This window comes from Notechis scutatus, chromosome 4, assembly GCF_049901735.1.
Source record: "Notechis scutatus isolate UNSWTSFEM ecotype Mainland chromosome 4, rNotScu1.2, whole genome shotgun sequence".
Classification (NCBI taxonomy): domain Eukaryota; kingdom Metazoa; phylum Chordata; class Lepidosauria; order Squamata; family Elapidae; genus Notechis; species Notechis scutatus.
The window spans coordinates 41,776,239-41,801,122 of NC_142012.1; positions in this window are offsets into that span (position 1 = coordinate 41,776,239).

Genomic DNA, 24,884 nt, shown 5'->3' on the forward strand with positions numbered 1-24,884 from the left:
TTAAAATATATGGAATATTGTAGGCTATTCTGCCTTTTGGCACATTCTATGGTAATTTGTATTGCAAGGGGATAATCAGCTTTGCTAGTACTTTGCATATGTATATAGTCCTGAACCGATACAGTTTTCCACAGCCCAATGCTCTCTTAATCTGTTGGGATACAAGTTCTAATTTGCCCAGCCAGCATGACTGTTGGCTAGGAATTTGGAAGTTGACTTTATCTGGTTTCAGACGCTAAGCAGGCTGGTTAATTTTTGGAGGAGACACCTCAGTAGAATATCAATACTGTGGACTAGACTGGGAAGTTGAGAAAAATAAATCCTGCAGAGGCAATAGTAAAAACCTGCTAGAGTGAAGTGAAGAAAATATATTATTTTTGCCAATGTAAATAATTTTATGTGGCTATGATTATTTTTAAATTGGATTTAAGTGGCTGTCCATCTCACTGTAGTAACTCTAGGGAACTAGGTATAATTAAAACCAATTAAACACAATTAAAATAATACCATAACAGCATTAGAAAACTATAAAGGTAGTTGAGATTAAAAGTCAATTGACAATAACTCAAAATCCACAACTAAGTGGATTCCCACTAACTCGCCAATCCCCAAATATGAGAAGACAACATGGACAGAAATGTGACAGTCAGTTAATAAATAAATCCAATCTAGATATTAAAAAGTTTATTATTAACACTTTTAATTAGACATTGAATATGAAAAGATGCTTTGAACATTAAAGATCTTAAAACAATGTTACCCATTTTGCTAAGAATGAGTCAAGGTTTCTGCTCAAGAACAACCTATTGCTGTAATGGTGAACCTCTGGCACACAGAGGTGGCACGAAGAGCCTTCTCTCTGGGCACATGAGCCATCTCCCCATCTCAGCCCCACCACGCATGTGTGCATGCCTTCCACTGGCCAGCTGGCCTTAGGGTTTTTGCCATGCATGGGTGGTGGGTGGTGGGGCATGCATGGGGGTCATGTGCACATGTGTGGGGGCAGGGTGCATGCACAGGGTCATATGCGAATGCGCAGGGGCATGGGGAGTCTCACACACATACGTGAGGAGCACATTTGTGGGGCACGCACATGTTACATTACATTATATTAACTGGCCAAAGCACTTGTGCTTTGGGCACTTAATGACGAAAAGGTTAGCCATCACTGACCTATTGTGAAACCACAATGGCCAAAGTTAGAATGTTTCTCCTGAAAACCAAGTTTGTATTTCTTATAAATCTACAATCTGACTGTGGAATCAGCTTCATTTAATTTCATTTAAATACATATTTATTTAATATTATAAAAATCCAGCACAATTACAATTCGACCAGGGCAAAGCAATAGACGCAATCTACATAGACTTCTGTAAAGCCTTTGATTCAGTGGTACACGACAAACTACTCCTAAAAATAAAATCTTATGGTATCTCTGGACAACTGAATAACTGGATAGAAGCATTCCTGTCAAACAGACAACAAATGGTCAAAATCGGGAACGCCCTATCAAATCCAGTACCTGTCAATAGTGGTGTTCCCCAAGGCAGTGTTCTAGGACCAACTCTCTTCATAATCTACATAAACAACCTTTGTGATCATATCAAGAGCAATTGCGTTCTTTTCGCTGATGATGTAAAGCTGTTCAATACCACAGACAATACTACTACCCTACAAAAAGACCTAGACTATGTATCTGAATGGTCTAACATATGGCAACTTCAAATCTCAACAAACAAATGCTCTGTCTTACATATTGGTAAAAAAATCAGAAAATAAAATACAAGCTGAATAGTCAAGATCTTGTTGACGACCCAAGCTCTGTAAAGGACCTGGGAATACTCACCTCTAATGATCTAAGTGCTAGAGCCCACTGCAACTACATAGCCAAAAAGGCATTAAGAGTTGTTAACCTAATCCTACGTAGCTTTTTCTCTGGTAATATCTCACTACTAACCAGAGCATACAAAACATTTGCTAGACCAATACTCGAATACAGTTCATCAGTCTGGAATTCTTATTACGTATGTGATATTAACACAATTGAGAAAGTCCAGAAGTATTTCACAAGAAGAGTTCTCCACTCTTCTACTCGTTGTAGAATACCTTATGCCACCAGACTCGAAATTCTAAAACTAGAAAACCTTGAATTACGCCGTCTTCGGTCAGACTTAAGCATGGTATATAAAATCATACATTGCAATGTCCTACCTGTCAATGAATACTTCAGCTTTAACCATAACAACACAAGAGCACACAACAGATACAAACTCAAAGTAAACCGCACCAAACTTGATTGCAGGAAATACGACTTCAGCAATAGAGTGGTCAATGTCTGGAATACTCTACCCGACTCTGTAGTCTCTTCCCCAAACCCCAAAAACTTTAACCTTAGACTGTCTACTATTGACCTCACCCCTTTCCTAAGAGGTCTGTAGGGGGCGTGCATAAGCGCACCAATGTGCCTACCGTCCCTGTCCTATTGTTTCTCTTATTCTATTATTTTTCTTATATGTACCCATTTCATATATTCACAACTATGTATACACTTGTACTTATTATCTTGTAAACAATTGACAAATCAAATAAATAAATAAATAAATAAATAAATAATAAACAATTTTCACTAATCATTCTTTTTTTTTTTGTGACTTTCTGAAATGATCCTGTAATGAAACAATATTTTGGTTATATGGTCAATCCAAAAATGACTGGAATATAAACAATTGAAGGCAAGTGTTAATTTTTAAAATTAAAGGTGAAAGAGTTATTTTAAATTAAAAAGATGCCATTCCATCTTTTTCAATTTGTTTTTCCAAAACGTTTGTGAAGTTCTTTAAAAAAAACCACACACATACAGGAAAGAGGGTCCTAAAAATAATTTTTCCATAACAAACGGTAGAGCAAAGTAAATTTGTAGGAATAACCTACACATTTTTTTGTCAATGTTGACAATTTTACTGGAAAGTAAGCTATATTGATAAGAAAAATTAAGAATTCTTAAACATAAAATATATTAACTTTCACATAGTTTTCTGTATGCATGAGTAGCAGTAAATATGTCTGAAGTTTGAAAATGAAAGCTGAGGTTGCTAGAGGAGACATGAGCTTCCTTGGCTTTGAAAATGGGAAATTCCAAGAAAGGCCTGAAGGTATATTTTACAATGAGAGAATGATCAAAGATTATTTTATAGACCTAGGAGATCCAGCTGACTTGTTGACAAAAGATAAGAATCTGTCTAAAATAGTTAACCTTTTCAGTCTCCTAGTTAACTGACAATCCGAAGAACCTCCTTTGATTCCTTTAATGTTTTTCTTGAAATTTTGAAAGAATCAAGTTGGGTCTAGACTTTATGACTCACTAACCCATCAATCTACTATAAAGTAGAGCTGAAAAATTTGTCTGGAATGTACAGGAGACAGGAGGAAGCCCAAACTGTAATGTTTTTATTAATGCTTGCCTTTAATATAAGTGACAACTTATAACAAGTTGTTTATTGTATTTATTTTTCTGACAGTTGTCAGTGAATGAATTTACTGTAATTAGTAATTTTTTTTCTGATGCCTACTTTCCTGGTAAGATTGCACCACAGGTTATAAAAACTTATCAGCCATAATATTTGTTAAAACATCACTAGAAGCTGTAACATAAAAAATTTGTTTACAAGAGCAAAATGAGTGTTCTAAGTTTGGTGCTGAAAGAAAACATTATGGGTGTGACCAGAATGCATGAATTAAATAAACAACTTATATTAACATCTCACTTTGGGGAAAAAAGGAATAAATTGAGCTTAGTAGAAACTAGTTACAATTTTCACAGTTTTGATAAAAGTCAACAATTTGAAAAATTCTGCCCTTCAATAGAAAAAATGTTCAGAACAAGACATTGTTTTCAGTTGTATTATCATTAGTGGCTTTCATTACTATCCATTGTGATGCCAAAATGACATAATGCCCAGATATTTAAATCATCATGCAAGTTATTATATTTGCATTGGAGTCTTGCTTTTGCATTTTATGTCCAAAATATTTAAGTTTTAGTTTCATTATTGGTGCTTCAAATGTTTTTGTCGGGTTTTATTTCATCTCATACTGAACAGTTGATAAGGAAGAACATTGCCATACATCAAAACTATTTCAGAAACCACCAACAGACTATTACAACCACATGGCATCACCATAGAACACAACCAACTAAAGCCCTCCAAAGCATCCTAAGTAAATAAAAAGATCTACCAGTCTCAGAAAAAATAAAAACAGGAATCACCTACAATAGTCAGTGTAAAGACTGCAACAGCTATTAGGTAGGACAAACAGGCAGAAGACTAGCAGAACACCTTTATGTACACCAACTAGCAGTCAGAAGATATGATAAAAACTCTTTAAATTCACAACATATGGAGACACTTAACCATAGTTTCAACTGGGAAGTTGTTGACACCATCATAGAACAAGCCAAGTCCCAAAAACACTAGACAATTCCTGGAAGTATGGCATTTTGAAAATTGCCATTGATAGGCATAAGCAACAAACTTTTTGCAAACTGTGCAAAAGAGACAATCAACAAGCCAAAAAGAAAGAAAAAAGACCAAAACATATCCCCACCAGCAATCAATATCTAGATGAGGATAGATTAACACCAAGATTAAACTCTGACCAACAATCAAGAAGTGAACAAAAGTCCAATCAAAGAATTGCTAAAGGAGCCAATAAAAACAGACCAATAAAAAAAAATCCCACTAAAACTACTCCCAACAATACTGACAGGGCAAGCCACTAGAATATAAATTGAGAGCAAAGCCCATGTCTTATGAAGTTACCTAACTTGGGTAATGAAATGTGTGTAAGAAAACAACTAAGCTCAGAGACTACCAAGGTCCTCTCACATACAGAATAATTTGTTCTACTTATGAACCAAGATATTCTCAATGATTTTCTCAGAAGCAGTGTTCAAAGACATGATTTTTAAAAATTGATTCAGGTTTTCTGATGGTCTAATGCTAATATAGTACACTTGGGAAAATCATGGCCTTGAAATACATGTGTTTGTTGTCAGTGTGCTGACAATGAATTTCACTATTTTGTCTAGATTTTTAATAATATTTATTCCAAGAAGCAGATGTCTGTTTCTTGGTTACAGTCACCATTCCTGTGAACTTTTCAGTATAGAAAAATAAGGTATTTATTTAATTTTTAGATTTTTTTAATCCCACCTTTATTACTTTTGTAAGTAAATCAAAGTGGCAAACAAACATAATACTCTGTCCTCTTCCTATTCTTCTTACAGAAACTCTATGAGGTGATGGACTAGACCAGGGGTCGTCAGCCTTTTGGACCTCAGGGACCACCAAACTCATTATTTTAAATTCCGGGGACCACTAATGTGAATTTTGACTGACATGGCTTGCTGACATTGGTGGGAGGGAGAAGGAGAGAGAAAGAGAGATCTGATCTAACTTCGGAGGGCTAGTGATGTTCTCTCTCTCTCTCTCTCTCTCTCTCAATCACACACACACACACACACACACACACACACACACACACACAGAGAGAGAGAAAGATCCCTCACATACCCACACCCCTTCCAAGGCAGCCCCATTCCTAGGCTGCTTTGAACTCCGTTCTCAGGCTGCACACAAGGAAAGTAGCCAGTCTTTCCCCAAACTCCACCAGAAATGAGTCTTTGCTGGTACAGCCTCTTGGAGCAGGATGCCTTGCAGGGTCCCAAAGACTCATTTCTGGTGGAGTTTGGGGGAGAGAAAGAAAGACTGGCTGCTTTCCTTGCGTGCAGCCAAAAACAGAAGAAAGAAGTGGAAGAAGCCACCCGGTGGCCAGGCAAGTTCCCCCCTCCCCTCACTACTTGTGTTGTTCCTAATGCAAACAATGGAAGCCTTGTGTTCCTGCGGGCCATGTGGGCGGCGCAGCCTTGTGTTCCCCACAGCCTGGATTAATTGCTTTGGGAGGGTGTTTTGGGGTGGCATTTTTATGTGGACCACCAAAATAATCTCGCGGACCACCAGTGGGCTGCAGCACACCGGTTGGCGACCATTGAGCTAGACCAAAATCACTTAGCTGGTTTTTAAGCCTACTTTCATTTCTGCCTCTTTGTGTTGAGATGGCATTGTCAATCTTTGTGTTTTTTAAAATCAAGAATAAACCAGCTTTAGATTCTCTTTTACCTCCAACAAGAGAATCCTTGCATTTTCCTTGCTTTTACCCATTGAACTTGTATTAGCAGAATATTAGAGTTTTGTTGTTGTGTTATTTCTAGAGGTTTTACAGTTAGTCCTTGACTTACGACCACAATTGAACCCAAAGTTTTAATTGCTAAGCAAAACAGTTAAGTGAATTTTTATGACATTTTATGACATTTCTTTCTTAACAGTTGTTAAGTGAATTGCTGCAGTTGTTAAGTTAGTAACGTTTTGTTAAGTGAATCCAACTTCTACATTGACTTTGCTTGTCGGAAGGTTGCAAAAGGTGATCCCATAACCATTATAATACATGCCAGTTGCCATGCATCCCCATTACCATGGGGATGCTGTGATGGTCTGGTCATAAGTCACTTTTTTCTGTGCTGCTGTAACTTCAAATGATCACTAAATGAGTGGTTGTAAGTCAAGGACTACAATTTCCAATTTCTATGCCTTCTAGTCCAGCATTTTTCAGGATAAATTCTGCATGTGCATTAACTAAATAAGGGGATGGTATATAAATTCACTGCATTTCTTTTCCAGTTCTAAAGCACTTGGTTGCTTCATATTTTATTCAAACTGTTACTTCCTAGTTGTCACACAAATTCTATAAAAGGCAAATATGGTAGCAACTAGTATAGATATTGTTATACTAAATGCACTGTTTTCTTAAGTGAACGGAAGAAACAATCACTTACAATGTGACAATATATTTCTTGCATCTGTCCAAATGATTCCTTCATAAACATTCAATGGAAATTGAAGGTCCTGATGAGGAGCAATTCATCCTAATGGTTTGAAGATCTTTTCCTTTAGACTAATGTCTGTTAGGGTGTCCACTGGCAGCTTGAAATGAATATGTTTCCTGTTGAACTCTATGGGAAAAACTGAGTAATAATATGGAAATGTTGATATTTGCAAAATTTTTCCAAGCAGACCCATTGTTGTAAGTTTAAGAACCATCTTTTGTATTCTTTCAGCTTGCTCTTGATTATAACTTCATAAGCCTTCCACAGAAGTCAATGGAAACTACTGATTTTTGAGGCAAAAGTAATATAATCGGGTGACACTGTAGTTATATTCTTAAAGCAGGTGATTCATAAAGGTCTTTAAAGTAGCTACGGTGTTACATGACCATTTTATTTATGCATAGTCTCAGGAGGTAATAAATAAATTTATGGTTTATTGTTTGATTTTTGAACTCACACTGTAAAGTGGTATATAAGTCTAAGTGCTATTGCTATTGCTGTTGCTACAGCAGAGCAAAAGTAATCTTCTCCACATGAGTACTTCACCATCCATTTTTATGATAGCTAACTTTAGTTGGCTCATTTGGAGATTGTCTGTGACCCTGTGAATAAAGTATATTCCTCTCCTCACACACCTATTTTTCTCTACCCCTCATCATAACCCCCTAAAATACTACCCCTGCTTTGGATGGCTGTTTTCCTTATATTTAATGACTTATATGCTGTGAATTGAATTATCATGTTTTATATCTTTTGCTATCTGCTTCATTTCACTTGGAAGAAGGGTTATAAATTCTGCTCTAAATAAATCAGAACTCAGTGAGCAAAATGTCACCATGAAGCTTGATCAGAGTGAAGAAAGGTAGTAGTTATTGCTGTCATCCTTATCCACCTATGGGGAAAAAAACAGCAAGAAAAGTCAGAACTGGAGTTTTCTCCCCAAGCACATTTCCTGACTAACACATGTTATTAAAATGTAAAAGTTTTTGTGAGTTGTTACAGATCAGTTCATCAGATGCATAAAATGGCTAAACTATTAAAAAATAATATAATAACTGAAAATGGAAGGGTTGCATTGTTCCCTTTGCTTCTCTAGTAATCTTTTTCTTAGTTTCACTGCCATTCTATTTGATAGGATGCACTTATACAAATGCTTTTACAGACCTTGGCAAATCTTTTTGGATGCATCTGTCCTCATAAAGATCTTTTCCAATTACCCTTTGAATATTCTTCTCCCCCCACCAGCAAAAAAAGAAAAATAAAAAAGATCATAATGAGCTAGTTGTCAAATAATCATACAAGATAATCGAACATTCAACTAATATTGCTCATTAAATTATCACCAAGCCTTTCTTGCCCACCAAGTCCAGTGATTGCACCAGCTGCCCTGTAAATGATGTACTCTCAGATTTCTGGATGCAGGAATGGGTAATTTAGAAAACTTTAAGAGTTATCTATAACTTTGGCTCTCAACAGTTACAAGAGAAAGTCAAAACATGGTTTTTATTGAAGGCATTTCTGCACTAGTGATTCACATCATCATCCAGCTATCACTGTGGTGAGATAAAGCCTGTCCTCATTCATGACATAAAGCTATAAGGATAAATATGCTAAATTGCTGTGTGGAAATCTCACAGTATTCTTCCTTCCTGATACCAGAAATATGTTCACAATGTTCAGTTACAAGAACAGCAGAACAATATGACAACCTGTATTTGAGTACAAGGATCAATCAATTATTTTTATTCCCCATCTCCATTTTCTTCCTTTTTCTTTTGAAAGAGAAGACACAGTTTACAATGTGTCAGAGAAGCTTGAGACAATTTATATCACTTTTTGCCTGAGTGTTGATTTTGCACTCATTAAAGTTTCAGATGTGTGATAGATTTTTTTTTAGATGTGTGATAGAATTTAATTGAATCAGGAATGCCTGAGGAAACCGTTCTTTCAAAATTCCTGTCTGAATTGACAGTTCTACACCTTCTTGAATCACAGCCAAATTGGAAGGCAGTTATCTTCTGAGTTTCACAGTGTTCCCATGAACTTCACAAAACAAAAATCAATGCAGCAAAAATTTTAAAAGTCATAAAAATCATTTCATGAATGGATTCCAGAAAATGATTTGGATATTGGCCCAAAGACAGAGAGAGGAGAAAGAGAGGTGCCAGTTGACAGAACTGGCTTTTCTGCTACCCAAAACAGAATGGCCCTGTGAAATATAGCTCAGAGCTAACAGTGTCAGGGAATCTTACACTAGTTAACATGATCAATAAATATGGGTTGATATCACTCCCTAAATTGGATGTTGCCTGCTTAACTGTCAAAATATCACTTTAACACTGGAACATCTAAAGATGGCTTTAAAGTGCCTCAAATGAGAATGAAAAAATCATCATGAGGACTCATCCAGATTAAAAAATTTTTTTAGGGAATGTTTGTATTTAGGTTCAATTGGAAAAAAGGCTCTGCATTTCTTAGGAACAGAAATGCAAAGATCTCAGAATACAACCTTAAGCATACAAATATACTGTGACGGATTTTCTTTCCTGGTCTTAGTCACTCTTTTAATGTTAATTAAATGTTTTTTTCAAACCATCCCATAAAACATTATTTTAGTTAATATGAAACAACAGAAGAAATCTGTGCTTCTCGCAGATAAAGCATGTATTGTGCCATGCATCAGTGACTGTCATGCCCCTGTCAGAATCTGATTCTGAGGGGGAGGCTGAGTAGCTGACAGAGAGTGGGAGTATGGCTCCATTGGCTGTGGAAGAAACTGAGGAAGGGCACAGTCTGGATGGGCAGAGCAGGGAAGAGGTTGAGCAAGGCAGAGGGAATTTGGAGGAAGACCAGGCCCACACCCTCTTCATCCTAGGGCATGCAGGGAGGAATGGAGAAGGGAGCAATGTGAGTTGCATAGCTTATGGGGCAGGAAAGGGCCCTGATTCCCTTCATTAGCTGCAGCTGGGAACACAGTGTTTAAAAAAGAAAGCTGAGCACAGCAACTTGTTGGAAGCAAATTGTTATGAACTAAGTAAATGCATTTAATAAAGCTTGACAACCTTACTAGAAAAGCAGGCTCGTAATCCTGCAATTCTGATTGGCCCATAAATAGCGAATCATGATTGGTCTCTTCTGGGCAATCTGATTGGCTAATAGCGGGTTGTCTCCCATTGGGCACAGTTTAAACGCTCCAACGCAATTCATTGGTTAATGGGGCAGCAGCCATCTCTATAAAAGAGCTGCTGCTGCCCAAGGGTTTTGCTCTGTTCCTGATTGTTAATAAAGAGTTGAAGTTCACCGTTCACTGCCTCGTCTCCGTTCCTCGTGCCCATGCCCAGAACTTAACACAAATTATGAGTTATCTGCTATTGTCAAGGCTTATCTGGGTTCCTGGTGTCTTCCCAACTGTGTGTGTTTTGTTTGCCTTTCAAGTCTGCAATTCCTTATCCTGCCCTGCCCAGTTAATTGCTGCAGCATGATTTGTGTGGATTTTTATTTACAGTTTGTATGTACTTTGTTTTCGGACTGAATTTCCTCCACTTAAAGACTGTTCTTGGGAGAGCTTTTTCTCCAGCCGAAGGTAATCTGGACACTGGGGGCAAAGTTGGAGGCATTAAAGGGACTTTTCTTACTTATGTGACTGTGTTGCCTTTGTGCCACGCCCCGAGTCATCACAGTGACTATCCATTTAGATCTTTATTCTGACCATGGATCTTTAAAATCTTCTGCAGAATTCTTTTGTCTTCTCCCTCACTGATTTCCTGGGTTCACTCACAAAGTGCTTGTTTAATTAATGTGTTGTAATCTGCAATAGATTCAGATTAAATCTGGATTTATTTTAATATGGAAATAATTACATTAAATATGAACGGCAAGAAATATCTTTTTGGTAATGAATAGTTTAGTTGCTGTTTAGATTAAATAGTCTTATTCTCAATGGTTAGGACATTTTCACTGAAAGTTGATACATCACAGTGTGATGATAAATGTAGCTTCATAATTTTTAAAATTATGTTTCATAGGACTTTGGCAGTTTCAGGGCTCCTATTGCAAGACTAGATCTATTTTTTACATTTTTGTCCACATTTTCTGTGAATTATTTTAATAATCAGGAATACAAGATAGTCCACTTTGTTTCATCTATGGATAATCTTTAGAAAGCCTTACTTACTTACTTCCTTTTTCCTCCCCTGCTCTCTCTTGCTTCCTTACCCTCTTCTCTGTCCACTCTTTCTTTCATTGTAAAACATCAATAGTACAATATGAGGTCAAAAACACATTCACCCAATAAATTATTTTATTGGAAAAAAGCAATAATAGGACACCATGAATTTTAATGGGACAATTACATGCCAATCAATACTGTTACATTTAATGATTCTTTTCTTGGCAGTGTATCAGCATTGTCTGATATTTAATAATAGGAGATTCAGTGATGCAAAACACATTTTCCATAACTGGCATGAAGAGGGAGCACATTTAATAATGTAGCTCACATCTTTGAAATGAACAAATGTATATTGCTCCAAGTTTCATGGAAATATGAGAAAACCAGAACTTTATATTGCTACCTAAAAACCTAATCCTGACTGACAAATTCAGTAGGATTCTGTAGCAGTGTCTCATTGGAATCTTCTCCAGATTCCTAAAATGCCCACAATATCGTACATATTGTGAATGAGTACATGAATGAATGAATCTCCTTATCTTTCTTCTTCAACAGTCTTCACTACTATATGAATACACATATTTTATCTTTGATTTCTTTATTTCCAGGTTTGGGTGGCAGTAGGGAAACAGAAACAAAATTAGAAATTTAAAATTGAGAGATTTTTTTCTTTTGTAATGTTAGAGTTGTGCATTTTTAAATCACCTTTGTGGCATTATGCTTATTTTTAACTTTTTAAACTTTAGATCCATATTTATTATTTAAAAGCTTTTTTTTAGGTTTTCTAAATTTCAGCTTTGTACAATGTGAGATGTCGGTAATGTTGAGAAATTGATTTAGAGAAATATTCTATCTACATGAAGGAATGGTGGTTAAAATTAGCAACTGGAATTTAATGATTCAGATCTAAAAAAAGAATGGAAGTACACATTTGTACCAAGCTGTTAAAATCATCACCAACTAGGATTATATTGCAAGACACACATATTCTACTTAATGAAAAAAACTAGGGGTTAGGTGGGATAAACCTGTACTACTGGATATTGTATGCACACAGTGTATAGTTATTAACAGAACTAAAATAATAATAATATAAACAATTATAATAATACCACAATATGCAAACTGAAATTGAGCTATTATGGAGGAAGAAATAAATAGTTACACCAATAGTAATAGAAATCCTTGGAGCAATATTCTAAGAGTAGTCTAGATACATGGATAGTTTGAACTTATTAGACTTGAATATTCTGACTTAGCAAAAAACCACCTTACTTGGAACTGCCTGTATACTCAGACATTACCTTAATAGCTATTAGGTCCTTGGTTAGGACTTGAACTGTTAAATTTTTACCAGTCCCAGACAGTGAATCAAATTAAAGATAAATTTTAACAGTAATAATAATAATAATATAATAATAATGGTCCTCCCAGTGTGGCAGTACCATGACAGGGTTGTGGGGCTTGTGTGCTCTGAGGAAGATGAGAGCTATGCCAGAGGTTCAACCATACTGGAAAGGTCTCATCAGAGGTGTAAAATAAATATGTGTCTCTCCCATAAAAATTATGGTATGGTGTAAATTTCAGAAAGCCATACCAGCTCAGATGTCATCCTGGTTAACAAGGTCCATGCTAGATGTGGGAGTTCCTGGATATCTGGTGAAAAATGGGCTATAGGACTCAGGACTGTTGGTTGAGCAACTAGGTCCTGCAATTGCAGCACTACTGGAAGAAAAGGTGTTTACCTGTTGCAAATATACAATAACTGAAAACAAAGAAATAATGATCTGTTATTACAAATTAAGTGCAACAAAAAAAAAAAAAGAATATTTGAAATGAATGCAGCAGTTCTGGAAAGAACTACATACAGAATCAAAATAAAAAACTCTGACAAATGATCCCACCTCCTTTACATGCACAATTTGAAGCTGTATGGAACACCATCTGAAATAGAATTGTTGCTCAACACTGTCCATATATATAGCCAAGATATTGCAATGGAGCTGGAGCTGGACATACTCACTAACAAGGAAAATAGTGAAAACTGAAGGAATCAAGATGCTCCATGAATATAACTTTAAGAATCTGGATAAAGATGATTACTACAGATACCTAGGTATCCTTCAAGCTGACAACATTAAACACACTGAAGTCAAGAAAAAGACTAGAAGTGAATACATCAAGAGAATGAAGAAAATCTTAAAGTTCAAACTCAATGGAGGAAATATCATCAAGGCAATCAATACCTGGAAAATTCCAGTCGTTAGATACAAAGCTGGATTAGTGGACTGGACTCAAGCAGAAATAAAAACAATCAATAGGAAGACCAGACAAATAATGACAATGTATCATGCCTTTATTCTTGCAGTGACATTGATAGACTCTACCTACGAAGGCAAGATGGGAGTGGAATGTTGCAAGTATATCATATGATTGAAGAAGAAAAAATGACTTTAGAAGAATATCTGAAAGACAATGAAGAAGATACACTGAAGTTAGTATACCACAAAGACGTACTGACTGCTGAGAGACCAAACTAACCTACAGGAGAGATCAAATGAAGAACAGAGTGGAGGTATGAGAAGACATGGCCAGCATGTTAAAAAAAAAATAGCAGGGAAAGCAGATAATAACAAAACCTGGCAATGACTAACAACAGAAAAATTGAAGAAAGTAACCAAGGAACTAATTCTGGCTGCATAAGGCCAAGCTTTAAAGATAAATGCATACACAAAGGAGTTGAAGAAACATCCTGCGATGATATCTGTAACACCATAAAACACCACATTTGCCTATCCTAAGTCATTCAATAGGTAGACAAAAGTCATTCAATAGGTAGACAAAAATGGCAAATCCAGTTTGACCATCTGGTTGACTGCATGCCAAACCATAATAATAATAAAATTAATAAGGGAAAACCTGAACAATGAGAAAGTAAAGAGTCGAATGGAAGTTGAGGGCTACAGGAAAATCTAGGAATCTGATATTTGGGAGACTCTGGGGGAAGCTAGAGCATGTCCTTCTTAACATACCTGGTGTTTATTTCTATTATTAGACAAAATAGTTCTTTAAGGAATGGTAGAAGAGTTCCATTGTTAAGGAGATATTGGAGTGTCCCTGGTAGGATTTTAGGCAAACAGAGGAACTGGGCTTTACATCCAAGGGAGGAAGGAAGTGTCAGGAGCCTTCATTTCATTTGTAACATCTATTTTTCTCCACCACAATTGCAGAGAAATTTTGCGAAAATATAAAATATATATTTCATAAATAAATTTAAATATAAAAATAAAAATAAATGAATTAGAAGGTACAGTATGAATAAAATAGTATTCAAACTTATGAACAACATTATTAAGCAAACTAACATATATTTGGGGGTGGCATGCACTTTTATTTGAAAAATATATAATTTAGAGAAAGCAGAACAAACTGATTATTAGGTATGAAAGCTTTTGAATATTTGATTCAAAGGGAAATCAGTAAAACTGCCCCAAATAATCAAGTCTTCTTGATTTGAGATGTGAAACGAAATAGATTGCTTCTGAAGTACTTTAGTGTGATTTGAATTAAATTTATCATTCACTGCATCTTTGTGAGACTTCTAGCTTTGGTAGCAACTGAAATGCTATTGTAGCTTCCCTTCCATAACTGGAAAAGAAGGATGAGTGAGTTGAGTGGTGGGATGGTTTGGCTAATACTGACAGGAATAGCTGGCCAATGAGGTTCATTATCTCTGCAATTGAAATGATTGGCGATACAGCATGAGACAATCCTCTGGATCTCTGCTTTGCTGTTCTGATTCCTTCTAGTTAGACTCTAGACCTATGTTTCTTAATCTTGGCAAGGTGGAGGTATGTGGACTTCAATTCTCAGCATCAGTGGTGGGATTCAAATTTTTTACTACCGTTCTGTAGGCATGGCTTATTTGGTGGGTGTGGCTGGGTGGTCATGTGACTGTGGATGTGGCTGGATGGTCATGTGACTGAGTGGGTGTAGCCAACTTAATGTCACTCAAGTCAAGGGCTGCCTCACCTGGCCCCTCCCTTCCCAGCCATTCCTTGTCACACCCAGCCTCAACTTATCTATAGTTCTGTAAAAATGTTGTTCATCTTTTTTTTGACTTTATTATTACATACTATAGATGTATTTTCATGGACCATTGAAAGGAGGAAATGGCTCACATGCTTTACCCAAGAGTGCAATAGGCAACAGGCTTTTAAGGGGCTGCCAGAAAGAAGTGGCGGGGGGAATGTATTTTCCAAAGCACCAGAAGGCAAACAAGAAGCAATGGACAAAGACAGAAGCAACCTAGAACTAAGGAGAAACTTCCTGACAGTAAGAACAATTAACCAGTGGACCTGCTTGTCCCCAGAAGTTCTGGGTGATCAATCACTGGAAATTTTTAAAAGACTGGACAGCCATTTCTCTGAAATGGTATAGGGTTCCTCCCAAGGTCCCTTCTAAATGTTATTCTGTTTATTCTGACACCTTTCCCAGGACCTCTACTCAGAGTTTGGCATCCTCAGTTTTCCTGTCTGAGCAGGGGATTGGACTAGAAGACCTCCAAGCTCCCTTTAAATACACATGTATTTATGCTCTGGACTATAGACATTGAATGCAATTAAACCCTGAAAAATATGTGGTAGCCCTGGGCAAAAGAAAGGCAGTAGAATTACTCTAGGTGTAGGGACGGTGTAAAATATTAACACATGATAAATAATGGAACAATTAAAAAATAATAGCACAGAGTTTTCTCTCTCTCTCTCTCTCCCTTCCTTCCTATTTCTTTTTCTTTCTCTTTCTTTCTTTCTTTCTTTCTTTCTTTCTTTCTTTCTTTCTTTCTTTCTTTCTTTCTTTCTTTCTTTCTTTCTTTCTTTCTTTCTTTCTTTCTTTCTTTCTTTCTTCTCTCTCTCTCATACACACACACCCCTTTCAGCCTTCATTCCCTCTCACTCCAGCCACTTTACTCACAAGGGGAAACAAATCCAGCATTGGGGAAGTTTTGCAGGTTAATGAACACGCATTTGCAGCTCATTCAAACTTCTCTGTGGCTGGATTTCCTCCCCCCCCACCTCCAGCCTTCATTCCCTCTCACTCCAGACACTTTAGTCACAAGGGGAAGCGATACTTCTAGTGTCCATGAAGAATCCAGCCTTGGAGCAGTTTTACAAGTTAATGGACTGCTGCTCCGCCCACAGTCATGTGTTTTCAAGTGGCTGCTTGAAAATGCATGGCTAGGGCAGCGGAGCAGTCCTCCTTTAAACTGGGTCGAGTAAGCATCGGGCGGGCGGGGAAAGCGAGTGAGCGGAAACCGGGCGACTGGGTTGGGGGCGTGGCCAGCCAAATATTGCTACTGGTTCAGCGACCCATGACAAATTCTTGCTACCAGTTTGCCCGAATAGGTGCAAACCGGCTGAATACCACCTCTGCTCAGCATGGTTGATTGTGGAATCTTGGGAATTGAAGTCCACTTATTTTAAAGTTGCCAAGATTGAGAAAATCTGCTTTAGATAGATAGAATCAGCTTAGTTCACTTGTGGAGGGCAAAGGGGCCAGGGAGATACTCTTCTGCAGGCTCATTTTAGTTTTTTTATCCACCTTTACAATGTGTAAAGGTGGATAAATCCTAACTTTTAACTTGCTTACCAATTTCTATTCCCATCTGTCCTTCTGACTACTGTATTTGATCTTCTTCGGGCTGTTTTTCATTCCCCTCATTTTTGCCCCAAAACAACAAATTTAAAACAATTTTTAAAGAAAAAGCATGGTATGCAATATAAGCCTTGCTTACTGGAATGCACATTCTTTCTTTGTACCATATGATATTGTACATTTCACTGACAAAGCTATTCTTTCAAAGCTATCCAGTCACATAGTGGAAGCAAGTTTTAATATTCCAAAATTTGACAAGGAGGATCATGCAGGAAAAAGTACTTTCCATTTATGCAAGATTATTCTCTTTACTAAGCCTCAGGCACAGTACAACCAAAGCTCTTTATGAAATGACAAATTCAATATTTCAAGAATAGAGCTTAATTTCACATGTATATCTTGAAATGTTACATTTCTTTTCAAAGTTTTATTCATGTATCCAGTTTGGTGTGGTGGTTTAGACATCAGTAAATAAATAGTAGGCCATTTTTTTCTTCAGTATTGTGCTCTGTTTGAATTTTCCATGATATGTTCTAATTTTTAAAAACATGTTTTTACATGTTCATATGTACTTGTTCACTTTGTTACTTAATTCAGTGAACTGATACAGTTTGATTTATAAAATTTGAAGTTTTTAGTTCAGCTCACAGAATCCATGATAATTTTATTTATTTATTTATTTATTTATTTAAAAACACTTATATAACCGCTTCTCTTATATAAAACTCTCAGTGGCTCTCATTTCCTATGGATTTAAGTAGCTGTGATTCAAAACATCAGGAGAACAATAAATGTCTTTTTGCCAAAACCAATTAAGCTCTATGGTATTATATCACAAAGTCCTACTGAATTCAATGGGAGTTGTGTAACTGAAACAATATAACAATCCTTTTCGGAAGGGTCAGACATTTGACTTTGTTTCTCAGCTAGTATTTTGTGTAATGGTGAGGCAGAAAAAATGTATTTCACAAAAAGAAGACAATTTGATTCATGAAAACAGAGAGAAATTTCTCAATGTATTTTGCAATGCACATATGCTAATATAGGTGTGATCTAAAAACTCAGAAGAGTTTTCAGCTAGGTTTATATTTTGGATTTTCAAATTAATTACAACATTTGGAATTATGGTAAAGGCAGTTCATTCTTCAATGATATTAGTTTATGATGATTTGACTCTTTAAGACATGATCATACCAGAGTTCAAGCAATTTCCTGCCTTTTGTTTTGTATCCAAGCAGGAAGAGTTGACTTTTCTACTATTGTATGCCCTCTAATTTTTTTCGTTGCCAGTTATTTATTGAACTATCAAAAAACAAAAACAAAACCCAGTACCACTGATGTGGTCCAGTATGACAAAGGGAGACTGATGGGGGCCATAGTTCTTCTTCTTTCAAGAAATGTTACTTGGTCACTGACAGTGTAGTTAGGAGAATGTGACTATGAATCAAACTAAGTGCACTCTAGCTTGGATTGATGGTCATAGGGCAAAGATTAGATTCTATTGGCTTAAAGTAGCATCATTTCTTTTTCTTCAATTGACCTAAAAGAAACATAACTTCTAGTTGAATAATGTTGTCATGAACTAGGCAAAAGACTGAGGCCAAGAAAATGTTTTTTTTTTTAATGTACAATATGAATGAATAAGAAACTTTACAAGATTACTGTGGAATGAGACTGTTAGTTTTGCTGTGCATTCCAGTAGCATTGTGGTGGTTATGTATTAATGCCAGCTGTCCAAACTTAATTTATAGGCTCCTTGGGTATGATACTTGACCACATCAAGTCAAATGTGTCAAGTCAGTGACTTGTGTCCGAACTATCTTTCCATTAATGAAACAGATATCAAGCTCACCTCATCATTAAGGAAGGAACAAGAATCTCATAGCTAAATGGTGAAACTGGATAAAACATTCTTTGGATTTCCAAGGTCCTCATGAAAATGATCAAGAAGTAGACAGAACAATATTTGTGGCACTCTATGCTTTGTGCCACTCTAATTTCTTGAACTTTAGAAAATACCCAGTGTTTCTTTAAAAAATACCACACTAGTAATAATGATCATGGTGATTAATATTATCAGTCATGCATGAAATTGATTATGTGCAGTGTCTGGTTATATTGTGAGCTGTGCAAATTAGTGGACAGCAGCCTTAAAAGCAATCAACCTAGGACCAGATGTCATGCTACAGGTGATTGACTTTTTGAGTCTGGTAAATTCATAGGTGGCTTCTGAATATCAAATGGTTAAATATGGGGCTCTAAAGATTTAAATCACTGCACTGAGAAATTTAAACCAAGGAGGCCACAAGCTCTATAGAGTTGTAAAGGGAATGATCTCGAAGATCTGACCAGATGCTTAGCTTAAACCATCAACTTCAAATGCAGCAATTCTGTTTTACATATACATAATTTACAGTGTTTCATTAAGTTTGTGGATTTCAGGGGCTTCATTTTGAGTATTATAGATTCTCTGAAGCAGTATAAGCCGCAATTTAATGCATTTCCATGAGAGTAGAATCTGGAAATAACTACTAACGATGATGAAAACAAAGCCTTTATTTTGTGAGTTACAAGGTTAATTGTTTAGAGAGGGGATGAGTTTTCACTGAAAGACAATGTAATTCAATAGACAGCATTCTTCCTAACCATTCATTATAATGCCACTGGCGATATTAATCAGAATCTCGCTGAAGAATTACTGATGGTTCTGTAGAAGATTAGGTTTGAAAAGGCTAAACTTTATAAAATGCATGCCACAAATCTTTCAGTTCAGTCTCTTTTTTCTTTCAGTTTCCAGGTTTGGATCAACAGTGGAGTCACAGTGGCCTACTAAGGCTTATGCTAGTTGAAAGATGGAAACTGTATTACTAAGGACTGCCTAACACAACATGCAGGAGATTGCTGCTTTCCTAATTCTCAATTCGCATAAACCTTAATATCATCCTTTTTTGTTTAATAATACTTTAATAGCTTGAATAACAATAGCAACAATAGTAATAACAACCATGGCCATTCATTTGCATGTGATAAAGGCTATTGCTAAGTCGTTTATTTTTTTTTCATATCCACTCCATGATATTTTGCTGCCTGAAGTCAAATGTTACTTTCAAGCCAAGACCAAAGTTATAAACTAAGTTATACTGGTAAAAACCCTATATATGCCCTTCTTGGAAATATAAAGGCATTAGTAAATTCAGTGACTATTTACCTTCTTTCCTAGTACCTCAAATCAAACCTGACAGAGAAAGCCATTTTACTTTATATAATAATAAGGGCCACTCATGAAGGGAAGGATGTGATTCTTCAACCACATTAGAATCATGTTTTCTAATATTCTGGACCATTCATTACCTTCACTTTCATGCATCGTCTTCCTTTCTCACATACTGCTCTCTTATTGGTAGCCCTCTTTGATCTTACCAAGACTCAGTGGTGGTTTCCTAAGTCTCCCAAATTCTACAAAGCCAAAGATCCACAAGATCCTAAACACTTGCTTCAGTTGGGTGGCTGAGAAAAAAGGAGACTATATGACAGATAAAGGGATCAACTATATGAAGCTGACAAAACTAAGTAGTAAAATATTCTAAATTGTTGGTCAAAATACATGAGGTAGAAGCTGAAAATAGAACATTATGCATAAAGCCAGTATCTGAAATGCTGCTGTTGTGAAAAGGGAGGGGGGAAAGGAAGACAGCAATGGTTAAAGCAATAAAATAAGAGATTTGGCAAAAGGCATTTAGGAATTAGATTAACTATTAAAATAGTTTAAAAATCCAGTCTCAAACAAATGGAAGGATCATTCTTCCATTCACATCATTTGAAAACAAGAAATATGTACTTCTAACTAGCTAAATTATAAACCGACACAAAACTCGAAAGTAGCTTTAAAAAAGAAAAGGTTGGACATATTTCATTGCTGGAAATGCTATCTGTGCAAAACAAATCTAGTAGCTGTTTTGCTAAGTAATTAATAGGAGTCACCAGAAAATAAAAGAAGGGAAACTTCATCTATTTAGGGGGATGGCTCTCTCCTTCTGACAGATGGCTGGAAAGCAGGAGATAAGAGATTTAGCCACGCTGAAGACTTGCTACTTTTGCAATTTTTCGCCCATCTCCACTATTTTGGTAAAGAAAATGTAACATAAACAGAAAAAGAGAAGTTTCTGGATTTCAATCCTTTAAGAAAGGAAGGGAGGTAAAGCAGTTCTCAACTATAGCAGACCTAATGAAGTTACAAAAATTTGGAGTACAGGTATTGCAGAAGCTATGGAAGAGCAATTGACTGATTTAACTTTTTTATGCTCTGGTAATGCACTAGTTTGAATCCTGCCTAGAGCACTGTGTTATTCAGAGGTGAAGAAAAACAATGAAGTTAGTTAGGATAAATAGATTGCCTCTCACCAAATCCATTTTCCCACAGAAAATTATGCATGAAAATGTAGCTATAACACTGCTGGTTAAGAGAGAAGAAACAGCTCTGGAAAGAAAGGTCATTTTAAGATAGTGCATAGAAAAAGGCACATCTATAAAGATAACGGTTTCTCTGTCCAGTTGTGTCCAAGTTGAGGGGGCAGTGCTCATCTCTCTTTCTTAGCTGAGGAAGCTAGCATTGTCCAAAGACATCATGGTCAAGTACCTGGCATGACTATATATCGAGACACATTGTTATCTTTCCAACAGAGAGGTGCCTATTTATCTACTTGCATTTGAATGATTTTGAACTGCTAGATGGGCAGGAGCTGGGAAAAGTAATAGGAGCTTGCCCTGTTACACTGCACTTGAGTCTTGAACCAGGGTGTTGACTTTCCAGATAACAAGCCCAACGTCTTAACCACTAAGCCATCACGCCCCTGGAACACCTATAGAAACTTTTATTCAAAAACATAGTGTTTGCATATAAGAATATGTTATTGTAGTACCACCTTCATTACTTCATTGCCCTTGCCTCATTGAGATATAATGTATAATTTATCCAACAGAGATAAGACTGTTAGAGCCATGTTGTCTTTATTTGTAATCTCTTGTCCTCCAAGTGCATTTAACTAGCTAGAATTTGCTAGAAAACAAAAAAATGGTATTGTGTTATGGTTCCAATACTAAATTAGATTTATTCCTAATAGTCTTTATCAATCTCCAATCCTCTGCCTTTTAAACTTGATCAATTTGTTTTTCACTGTGCATGCATTCTTTTCTTCTGACTAAGGCTGACTTTTATTCATGGATTTATGAAACAAAAGAATGGGAGAGCACAGCATTTAGTCCATTATGGCTGTACAGATTTACTACAAAGCAACATCTATGTAATTTTCCTTAAATGATCCTAATGATCCAATAACATCCGAAGAAGATAATGTTGTATATTACATCTTGCTGATTCTTTCCCACAGTAAGTCTGACAATATTCTGTACATTAGTGAGTCATGTTGTAAGTCACTTTTCTACAAACAATCTCAGCTGAACATCAGTTGTTTTTAATCATTTCTGATGTAGCAACCACTTGTTGGTTAAAGTTTTTCTAGTGATTTTGAACATTTCACTTGTTATAGTGTGTATCTTTGCATTGTGACTGAATTTTAGGGATCATCTTTACTTTGGCTGATCAGTATTCATGCATGTTATTGAATTGTCTATATCAAAATGGGTTAGATGCTTTACATCTGATGAAAATGAAAAAAATGTTTTCACTGCAGTTTAATATACAGAATCAAACTGTGACATCAATTAAAACTCATTTCCAGAAGACCTGCAAGATTCCTATGGAATTTTGATTTGTATTTAGTTCTATTAGCCTCATATAATTTAGCTTCCAACCTCTTATCATCTTTGTTGCTCTTCTCTGCATGGTTTCTAGGGCTTCAGCATCTGTTTTGTATCTTAATGATCAGATATGGACACATTATTCCAAGTGTGGTTTCACTAGTGCAATGTAGAATGGTACAATCACTTCTCATGATCTTGATGCTATCTTTCTATTGATGCAGCCTAGGACTGCACTGGCTTTTTTGACAGCTGCAGCACACTGCTGGCTCATACCAGGACATCTAGATCATACCAGGACATCTGCTCATATCAGGACATCTAGATCTCTCTCACAGGCACTACTATTGAGCTAGGTGCTGCTTATTCTGTGCCTGTGCATTTGGTTTTTCTTGCCTAAGTTCAGGACTTTACTTTTCTCATCACCAAATTGTATCTTGTTAGATAAACCCAATGCTCAAGCTTTCTTGTCCTGCCCATCACCTTCTTTCCATCTTATTCTATTAATGGAATTACCATTTCCTTGACTTTCTTTTTGTTCCTTACAAAGAAACTTTTTTTTCTTTTTTGGAGGGAATTTGTTGGAAGCCTTAGTTCATTCTAAGTATTAGCCTTCCATCTTTGCAAATTCAAGCTATTTGCTGATATTATGTTCTAAATATATGATTCTTTTTACATTTTTATACATATTAGTTTTGTCCCTCAGTGTCCTGTTCTAGTCCATGCATGCACACACAAGCAAGGTTCAACATGTTTGTTTCATACAGTCAATCCCCTTTGTCATTCTCCAGGTCCCAACTGCAAGTACAATCCTTCAGAAGTATGTTCCCAATAAACCACAGTCCTATCTGCATTTAAGGCATTGGTGTGGGAGATGTTAGCCAGGTAAATCATCCCAACTGGCGAAGACAGTTCCATGAGTTCAAAGCCCAAAGAAGTCAATGTGAAATCAATAGGTTCAAGGCGTGAGAAAATTGACACAGAGTCCAAGGAGTCAAGGCATGATGAAGTCAATGGGAAGTCAAGAGATTTAAGGCACAAAAAGGTCAAAGAGCATGTACAAGACAACAGATTGTGAACTGTTGTCTCCAACAACCAACTGTCCACTTAAGTCAACATTGGCCAATATTTCTCATTAGAAGGGGCAAGGCTGCTTCCTTGCGGGTAGACTCACCAATGTCCTTTGCACCTCTCAGCATTCAACTCATCCATGGATTGGGTAAGGTAACAACTGTTCCTCGTTGAAACCAGCCCTACTACTGTGTCTCACCCATCTCTTGTTCTTCAGCTTACACAGACAGCTGCTTGTACAGTCAAATGCTCATCCCACTTTCCTACCTTTTCAGAACTGTATCCTTGTCAGCCATGGCACCCTTTTCAGTTTCCAGTTGCTTCACATCACCTTTTTCTAATGGCCCCAGTTCTGACTCATCCCCCTTGTTGGAGCAGGCCTCTGACACACCCATAACAACTCAGTTTGTCAAATAGCTCTTTGTGCAATCATTAAGGTTTCATTTTGTATTTCTTGTTTTTCCTTGTCTGTGGCATTGTTTTTGTTTAGACTTTTATTATGTCATTTTTCAGAGTTTTCCAGGTATTCTGAGGTATTTTTTTTACTTTAGGGTTTCTATCCATGGAATCTTTACTCTCTTAGATTTTTGAAGTCAGCTCTCTTAAAATTCTAAACACTAGTATGACTTTGTTCAATTACCTGTGCCTTTCTTAAGGTGAATTCTAATATGACACAGTCACCTTCCCCCCAAATTCCTACAACTTCCACTTCTTCAACCACTTCTTCCCTCTTAATAAGAATTAGGTTCAATATAGCTGACCCTCTAGTTCTTCCTTCAATTTTTTGATGACAAAGTCATCAGCTAGGCATTACAGGAAAGTCATCAGCTAGGCATTTGATCTCCCACTCAATGCAGAATTTGTTCCCCAGTTGATTCCAGATATGTTGGAAAATTGAATGGACACTTGTTCGCAACCCCTCTGTTCAACATCTGCATGTCTTTAAGTCTCCACTCTTATGATAAGTGCCTTTATTATTACTTACTTACTTTTGATGTTTTCCTGAATTTGTATAACTTTAGGCATAATAAGTTCCTAAATAATAAAGTAAGACAAATATAGATTTTGTGGAATTCAAATGTATTTATTTTTATTTGATTTGACTTAGAATAAAAAAAAATCCCATTTATTATTTCTTTTCCCCATCTTTTTGAAAAGCCAAAGAGGTTTCACAAGAGTTGGATGATTTGCAGTGGCAAAAGAAGTGAATAATCCACCAAGTTATTCTGATATTTCTGATAGAAGTGAAATTGTGACACAGAAAATAAAAAATGCTCCAAAGATTCATAA